Here is an 8570-nt window from a genome sequence, read left to right as displayed (position 1 = left end):
ATGAAAATGGGGTTGAGAGAGAGGAAGGAAATGTTTCAACTGGAATGATGCATGAACACAACACCATCCGCTAATTAGCATCCACCCCCCCCCCCCATCCCCCCACATTCACTCACTCTTGGTTTCTTTGTTGTTCATCCTTGCACTCCCCCCGTTCATTTTTAAGATGTAATTGACATTAAATTCATTCTGCTTCTTAATTAAAACCCAGACAACTGTTAACGAGGGGATGGGTTCAAACATTCAGTTCACAACATCCCTTTAAACAAGATCGATTAAGGCATGGCTGCAGGCAAAGCCAGGCCCTCCACCTCCCCCTTCACGCCCCCTTGTTCCCATAAAAGTGCTGCCTGCCTCGGGATAACCTTGCCGGAGATGATGAAAGGGAAGCAAATAAGTCAACATGGAGAAAAAAGAATAGGAATCTAATTTGGAAGAAAGCAGGATTGAGGTTAATGTAAAATCTGTGAGAGCGGCATACTGGGTCAAACATACTGCATGGATACGCAGAGAGGGTGGAAACTGCAGGCAGCAATCATCAATGATGGACATGAGGGGTCTACAAGCAGTACAGGGGCTTTTGGTTTTCGCGGAACAGAAAACAATTCAGGAGTGTGAGCCTCTCGGAGAGGAAAGGGCATTCCAGCGTGAGTAATGGGAAGCTGGACGATAGTCAATTGAGAAAATAACTAGTCATGGCATGAGGAGGCGGGAGAAGGCGTGTGAAGCTTAAAATGATAAATAGACATTCCGAAAAATAACCTTGAGGTACGAAACGTGCGTCTGGAAAAAACTATGCACACAAAATATGTAACAAGAGACGAGGAGAGTGAGCGGAGACGGGAGGGGACGGACGGCGCCGTCTCCTTGTTAACACTTTCAAACACTAAGGCTATCAGGTTCAGAGTATTATACTGTGGAGTAATAATTATGTGTCATTTTTCCCTCCGTGACATGTTACACCACAAAGTGCAGTATTGCTCTGGCAGTGGATATTGCACTCTGCAACATCATCCCCGAGCCAACAGTGTTGACAAAGTCAAAGCCTCCACCGCGCTGCTCTCATTTCTTCACACTTTGAAATCATCGAAGAGGATTAGACTAGTACACCAGTTTGATTTGATATACAGAACCAGAGTGATAGTGAGGTCTTATTAAGAATCTGATTTCATCAGTCATCTGTAACTAATATGATCCAGGTCTCTCCCTGACGACAGCCAGTCAGTAAACCCTGCAATGAGAATCATCTTCTTGGCAAAATTCGTCTTTTTTAATCCATTTTTCTGTAAATTATTTCTTCATTTAGAGGACTAATGTATCCCCAGATCTCGTCTTATATTGAACGGGTTTGTTAGGTCAGCTGCTAACCCATCTGAAAATTTCATTAGTGCAGGGTTTTAGAGATTTTGGAGTCTCATTATGGTGCAAATAAGGCTTTTTCACCCCGAGAAAAATGGATTTCTGGAGGATATATGAATATGACGTGAAACTGAAAGCGGACAGTCAAGAGTCATACATTCGATAAAATAAAAAGCAGACTTATATATCTTGTATGACAAAAACTCAGTGCCGCTTTAATCTGTTTCCACATCATGGATGCAGAACTGCACATCTTACGGAGATGAATTAGGGCTTTTGTTACCTGGATACCGACTCCATTCAGATGTAATTTATTATCATACATCCCCTCGCTGCACTTGCGGAATTCAAATCCACTTGATGTCCTTTGATATTCTGGATTGCGTGTCGAGGTGGTCATGGTCATGCTCTCACCACGAGCACAGACGTGTAAAAACAAACGTACACATGCACTCAATGCTGACACACACACACAAACACACTCACATACACCTTAAGTGGTTTCATGCTCCAGCATCCTAATAGTCTCTCTGCCCCCCCATGCCTATCATGAAGCCTGCAGCTGAGTAGACAAGCAGGTGGGCCAAGTTTTCCGCCACGAGAGCATTGTGGGAGACGGGTTACATCAGACAAGGACAAGTAAAGGATCAGCCTCTCAGCCCCCGCTGCTTCATTCATGATAAAACGCCACAGCCCCTATCTTCAACTCACTCTATCAGGCCGGACACACCGTGTGGGGCGCACATGTTCGACGGAGGCCATGAGAGAAGCTGGAAAATGATAGTGCAGTGAAGGGGGCTGAGGAGGCAGCATGGGAGGACGGGGGACGGCGGAGGCTGCGGGAGCTTCTTGCTAAAGGAAGCACAGATGGCCCGGGGCTGTGACGTGGTGGGAAGAGGAAAGAGTTAGTGAATAAACTAATTAGAGCGGCAGAATTTCACACACACCTCCATCAAGTCAGCACTCCCTACCTCCTCTTGAGAAATATGTTTTTATCCATAAATCATTTTTTACACGGGGAAAACAAGACTTCAAGATGGAAACACTAATATCAAAGCTGAGGGTTTTTTTTTGTTTTTTTTTTTACGCTTCGCTGCATGTTGTGGCAGAATAACAGGGGAAAGTGGAGTTTGGGTAGCACTGGGAGACGGTAAATAGTTTCACACGTCGAAGCCGATGTGGAAATTCAAGCTGGGCATCTGTGTCATGCAACGTGGCAGGATAAGCTGGAGGCCATGATGAAGACATTAGGGCTGTGATCTCTGTATTAGCCTGAAAAAGAGGACATTTCCACTTAACTAAAGGAGGCGATGGAGAGGAGGGGTAATTTAAATTCAGTGACAAGGCTTTAAATACCAACCAGGGATCACAGTTGTGCCCTTTGGCAAAGTAATTATTCACTCCCTTAGAAGACGATCAGGTGTGGATGTGTGGTCGTGCGTGCGCACATGCCGGCGTAGAGTGTGTAGGCATGTGTGTGTGTGTGTGTTCGAGTGAACCTGGAGGGAGCGAGGGAGGTGTGAAATGTTACAGTTTCTCCTATTTTCATGTAACTGAGAAGTGTTTATGCCAAACTCTTCAGAGGAGAGAGAGAGGGTGCTCGGCGAAGGGCTCATATCAGGTGGTAAACGTGAGAATGAAGAGAGAAGCAGACATGAAACAAGAGCTGGGAAAGGTTAGCTCTCCACCTCTCCATCACTGTCTCATGCCAGCTTGTTCTCTCCCTGTTTTTTTTCCCCCCCGTTATAACCTTCAACCAGAGGCGGCGTGATCTTAGGAGGAGGAGCTCGCCCCCCGCTGAGGCCCAGACCGAGGCTCAGCCCAGGGGCTGATGGGATGAGGCTCTCATTGGGAAACTGTCCTTCAAAAACTGCAGCCTGATGGATTTCTTGGCCCTGGTTTTGCCTCTATCTTCCCCAACACATCCTCAGTGTTTTCCTCCTGGCAACATTCCATCCCCCTCGAGCTCCCTCTATCGCCCCTTAGTTACCAAGCAGTCCCAACATTCACACAAACACAAGCGAACACGCGCCCAGACATTTCTGCAGGTTTTCTGCTGACAGTCCAGTCCTTAGTGCTGCAGGGATGTTGCCTGATAAGTCAAAGACAGAGTTGGGGGCCCTGATGCCTCTCATTATCTTTGGGGATGTTCACAGGGAGCTACCTCCTCCACACACACACACACACACACACACACACACACACACACACACACACACACACACACACACACAGCCATCTCCCTCTCCAGGCTTGTCATGGGAGCATGTTGTGCTCGCATCCTTATCAGCACTCCTGCAAGAGTTCATCACAAAACCCACCGATGTGCAGACTCAGCTGCAGACAACACACAACACCTCAATCAGTCTTCATTTGCCTCCCCTCTCCTTGTCATATTTTAACACTTTCCCTTTTATTTGTGGGAGGAGGAAACAGGGAGCACTCATCTGTGTAGCCCTATTAGTGATTTTTTTTTTTTTTCAGCAGATGAATTTCCACAACAGGCTCATTGTGAAACATGTCTCGCGTCTGTGTCTCGCAGAGCTGAGAGGTTCTCCAAAACCGGGGGGATGAGGAAAAACTGACGGCAGCATACCTACCTTCAGGCACTCACCGCAAATGGCACGCGTATGAATGATGTAAAAGTAACGCTCTCCTTCAGCAGCAGAAAGAATGGATTCAATGGACAGTCGGTTCACCTTGGAGTTTTCCTTTTAAAGCAACAAATGCGATTAAAGTTTCTTCATATGGCCATGGTCCCTCTGTTAAAATGTCTGAATAAACGTCTTTCTGCAAAGACCTCCTTTTTATTGCTCTGAATGAAGTTAAAATCGATGGCCGGGCGTTCCCGTTTACAACTCTGTAAAAAGAAGAAACTTGCAGCGAGCGGGGTCATTACAGGAAGGTAATTGGATGACTAGACTTTAATGTGACCTCTCAATGACAATGACCACTCGTGCAATAAGTCCCAGCCTGACATTTTAGCGAGGATGGCAGCCTGGTGTTGATGAATTATTTCACATATAATGCTGGAATGGCTTTAACGCTGGACAAAACTGGCAAAAAGTCAACGAGGACTATGCAGCTCCATCATTTGTGCAACATGATGTAAATACAGCATTGATGCTTTAATATCTTCAGGCACGAGGAGCAATGGAACACATGTGACGATGTTTCGCAATTATAAAAAGGTAACTGTGTTCCAAGTAACAAAAAAAATATGATGTAATCAGATTATTCTCAGGATTACAATTTACCCAGGATTTAAACAGAGCTGCCATCACCAAATATCATATTTTGACCAGACTCCCCAGACTAGAGACTCCCCAATTAACACTTTTCACAAGCTCCCACGCCACACGTCCATTTTCTCTCTACGAAAAACAAATTTATAACTGATAATGGCACAAAACGAGCCCGCTGACAGCGCACAGTGGGTTTACTGTATATGTTGAGGGAGACGCTCTCTTTTGCTCACTGAAACTTTCTTCTGACTCCTGATTAGGCTGGGACTTTGCGGCGGGTAATGTCACAGATTAAAACACACTTTAACATAAGGAACAATATACTGCCATGCAAATGTGCACATAAAAACACATCAGGGGTCTCAAAACACTAATGCCTCAAGTGAAGCCATTGATAATGTCATCACAATTGGTCAAAATACATCAAAATATCAAAAACCTCAATCAATTACTTCAATTAATGTCATCAGGTTATATTACTTTAACACTGGGATACTTGGATCAGGTTACTGACCACATTTTTTAATTAGTAACTGTGTGGATGCACATCAGTCACCTTCACTTCAAGTTCAGTTTAAATTTAAAACCAATATCACTGAAAAATTAACACTTAACACATACTTTCCATATTTACAAAATCTTTATGCATATGCAAATAGTCAACAAGTGCAAAACAGCCTATTCAAAGAACAAAATGCCAAAAATACATAAACTTGCATAATTTCCAAGTTTGGGGCTTTAAAAACTGATAAAACAAAAAAAAAAACAAAAAAAAACTTTAAATTGCTGGATTTGAAATCTCATTTGTTACATGATGCATCAGCCATCTGGAGGCTGGCATGTGTGGCACACGAGAGAAGAGAAAGAAGAGAGAGTGGGTCATTTGTCTACACAATCACTCATTGTCTGTTGTCTGCTCTAGGGCAGGCATGGAAGCTCCTACTTGCTCAAATGAGCTGTCAGTTAAATGGCTGCCATCTCAGGATATGGCTCATACAGACGGCATGTGAAATGAGTAAAAAGAACAACATTGTCCTCGGAGATGTAGTGGAATAAGATTGTAAAGTAGCACAAAATATCCCCAAAATATTTCAGCACAGGTACAGCACCTCAACATTCGACCAAAATACAGAACTTCAGGGGACTCAAAGGCACAACAATACGCTATTTTTAGATGGTGGATGATGGAACTCGGAGATAACAAAGATACTGAAGCCAGCCAATCTATGCCTCAACACGCATGTTGCCTCATCCACCTGAACACCACCACCTTTCAGTATATATATAGCAGGAGTAGTTCTGCCATTGTCCCTATATTCTCGTCCAGTGTTCTCTATAATGTGCTGACACACTGCTCATTTAAATGATAGATATCTCCATTCAGCAAATATTTTCCTGCTCATTACCTGTAGAATAATGTCAGCTTTTCAGCCTGTTCCCTTCTCAAATCCCATCCAACCGTAAATCAGGATTACAACTCGTTACACGCACATCGCCCCTTAAAATCTTTCTGAATGTCTCATGGTTTCCTCACGTACGTCTAACCAAACACGACCTCGTTTTGCTGTTCTGTCCTGAGTGCCGAACATAACCTCAACAAGAGCTCGCTGTACAAATCACGACGCTGCTGTGAAACACTGCCACAGGGGAATAACAGCACACCAGGGAAGCTGATGCCATTTGCCTTACTGTGCTGTAACGGGTCGACCTTCACCTTAAAGATTTTAGCATAGCACTATAACTTCTATTTTGGCTTTTAAATAATTGGATTATTGAGGGTGCATGGGCCAGGGGATTCTAATTCATCGCTGGATGCCTCCTGCATTATGATGATTAATGGCTGAATCTGCGCTGCCCTCATATCGGCTTCAGGTTGTCTCTTCAGACACATACATATGATGCAGCCTTAGATGGTCTCTACAGTGAGATTTTCAATTCAGGGTCAGTTTCTGAAGATCTAAATCACAGTCATAACCCCCTCCTCCACACACACACACACACACACACGCACACACACACACACACGCACACACACACACATACACACACACAAGCGCAGGAGCTGCTGGGATAAGGCAATTCCTTTCACACTGAGGGATTTCTTTCTGCATCAAACAAGTCAGGCGATTGGAATTATGACCAGGGTCAATGCTCCAGATGAAACAACAAGTCTTCTGCTAAATTCACTTTCCACCCACCCCCGCCTCGCCGCTGTCCTTGACTCCTCTTGACCCTTCCACCTTGGGGGGAAATTGAGTTATTCACTGGTACAGCCATCACCCTGTGGCCATAATTTTAAAAGCTGACCTTACCGCCTCTCGCAAACACGGTAGCCGGCGCAAAGGCTTATTGATGGAGGCTCCTTAACGTGGTTCCCTTGTCTCTGCCTGTGGCGTCAGGAAATAAATCAACTTTACCAATGTCTTCTTAATCCCCCCCCCCCCCCTTACATCTCGACAACCCCAGTAGGAGCTGATGGTTAGCCGGGTTCAGGGGCAGAGGGCTGCTACAATCACTGTATATACACGCAGTGACATGTCACCGCTGGAAGCTGCCACACAATCTGATCTACGGCTCTCACAGACGTCTGACTGGGGGTGAAAGGTTGTCCTCTCTCCTGTGACTCCATCCATTATCACACCACAGGGGGGATGCAGAGGATCACATCAGATGCGCATAAATATAATCACGTCCACACGGCCGCAAATGGACTATGACTGCACGTGTCCACATGAAGATATCTGAGTCCTCAGACAAACAGTCACAAACAGACACACTTGCAGGCGGCTGATAAGTCGGTGGTGGTGTGTGGGTGGAGATTTAGGCAGGGAGGGGAGGGTGATTGAGGGAGGGAGGCATGTGGGTGATGTGGGGGAGGGCAGCATAGGACGAGGGCGGGGAAGTGGATGTTTTATGAGGCCCTTAACATTTACTTCCCCAGCGTTTCAATCCGCCGTGTCTATTAAGGACGGCTGCTCCTCCTACGTGTTCCCCATCCATCAAAGACCAAGAGACACGAGGCCCCACACTGACGGACAGCTCGATATGATGGAGGGAGAGAAAGTCGGCGTCAGGCAGGGGAGGGAGACAAAGTGAGAATGCAGGGAAACGAAGGCGGGAGGGAATGAGAGAAAAGGGTCAGTGCAGCTGAAAAACACGTCGCAGCCAGAGAATGGCAAAAAACTGCTTTCAGGTACAGGCAAAATGGTCGAAGAAGAGTTCCGCGCAAAGAGCTGAGGCAGCAGAATACGCTTTGTTCAAAAGTGGGGCTACTGTCCCTTCGCAGTCACGCTACAGAATTTTGTGACTCTGCACAATACACCAAACACACACTGCCTGCCGAACAACATTTTGCGAGGAGCAGTGAAGTCAAAACAAGCCATAGGAAAAAAAAAAAAAAAAAGGGACCCAGAGAAAAATAGATGAGGTCTCTGCTCCCTGTGACAGAGTGTGAGGTGTGTGTGGGTCAGGGAGGTGTCCAGCTCTGTTCAGGTTTTAGTAATGCGTGTAGCCCCTGCAGGTCACTGCTATTAATTACAAACTTAGCCAGCTACTCTTCCATTAATCTAAATTTAGAGTCTAGACTTCGCTCCCGCTTGATGCTGCCACTACAGAGCGCTGTGCCAACCAACCAATCACATAATAGATTTTCTGCCCTCTGGCCGACCGAAGACAAGGTCCACTATCTGCAAACTAATCATAGCCACAGTCTGACACTCTCAACCTGCTGGCAGCCAAGGTCGGCGGACCGCTGACCACCGTAACACAGACTTGAAGCAGGAATTACTGCAAAAAAACGCAGCGGGAGACAGTGCGAGGCCGAGCATCCTGACCACCTGAAAAGCATAAAATGAGGCTTGTTAATGAATACATGGAGCTAATGATCATTGCAGTGATGAACAGCTGGTTTGCATTGGCGTTCATCTGCCTTCGGCCTTTTATCTTAATTAACAGCACACATATGTG

At 45.7% G+C, this 8570-nt stretch overlaps 1 protein-coding gene across 3 annotated transcripts in view; it reads right to left on the bottom strand.

The window, feature by feature from the left end:
* Nucleotides 1-8570, bottom strand: part of LOC119014049 (speckle type BTB/POZ protein) — a 187817-nt gene that overhangs the window by 46721 nt on the left and 132526 nt on the right. The window lies entirely within an intron of this gene.

Source organism: Acanthopagrus latus, chromosome 23, assembly GCF_904848185.1.
Source record: "Acanthopagrus latus isolate v.2019 chromosome 23, fAcaLat1.1, whole genome shotgun sequence".
NCBI lineage: Eukaryota > Metazoa > Chordata > Actinopteri > Spariformes > Sparidae > Acanthopagrus > Acanthopagrus latus.
Note: the sequence above shows the minus strand (reverse complement) of the source record. Positions and strands in the feature narration are given on the sequence as shown.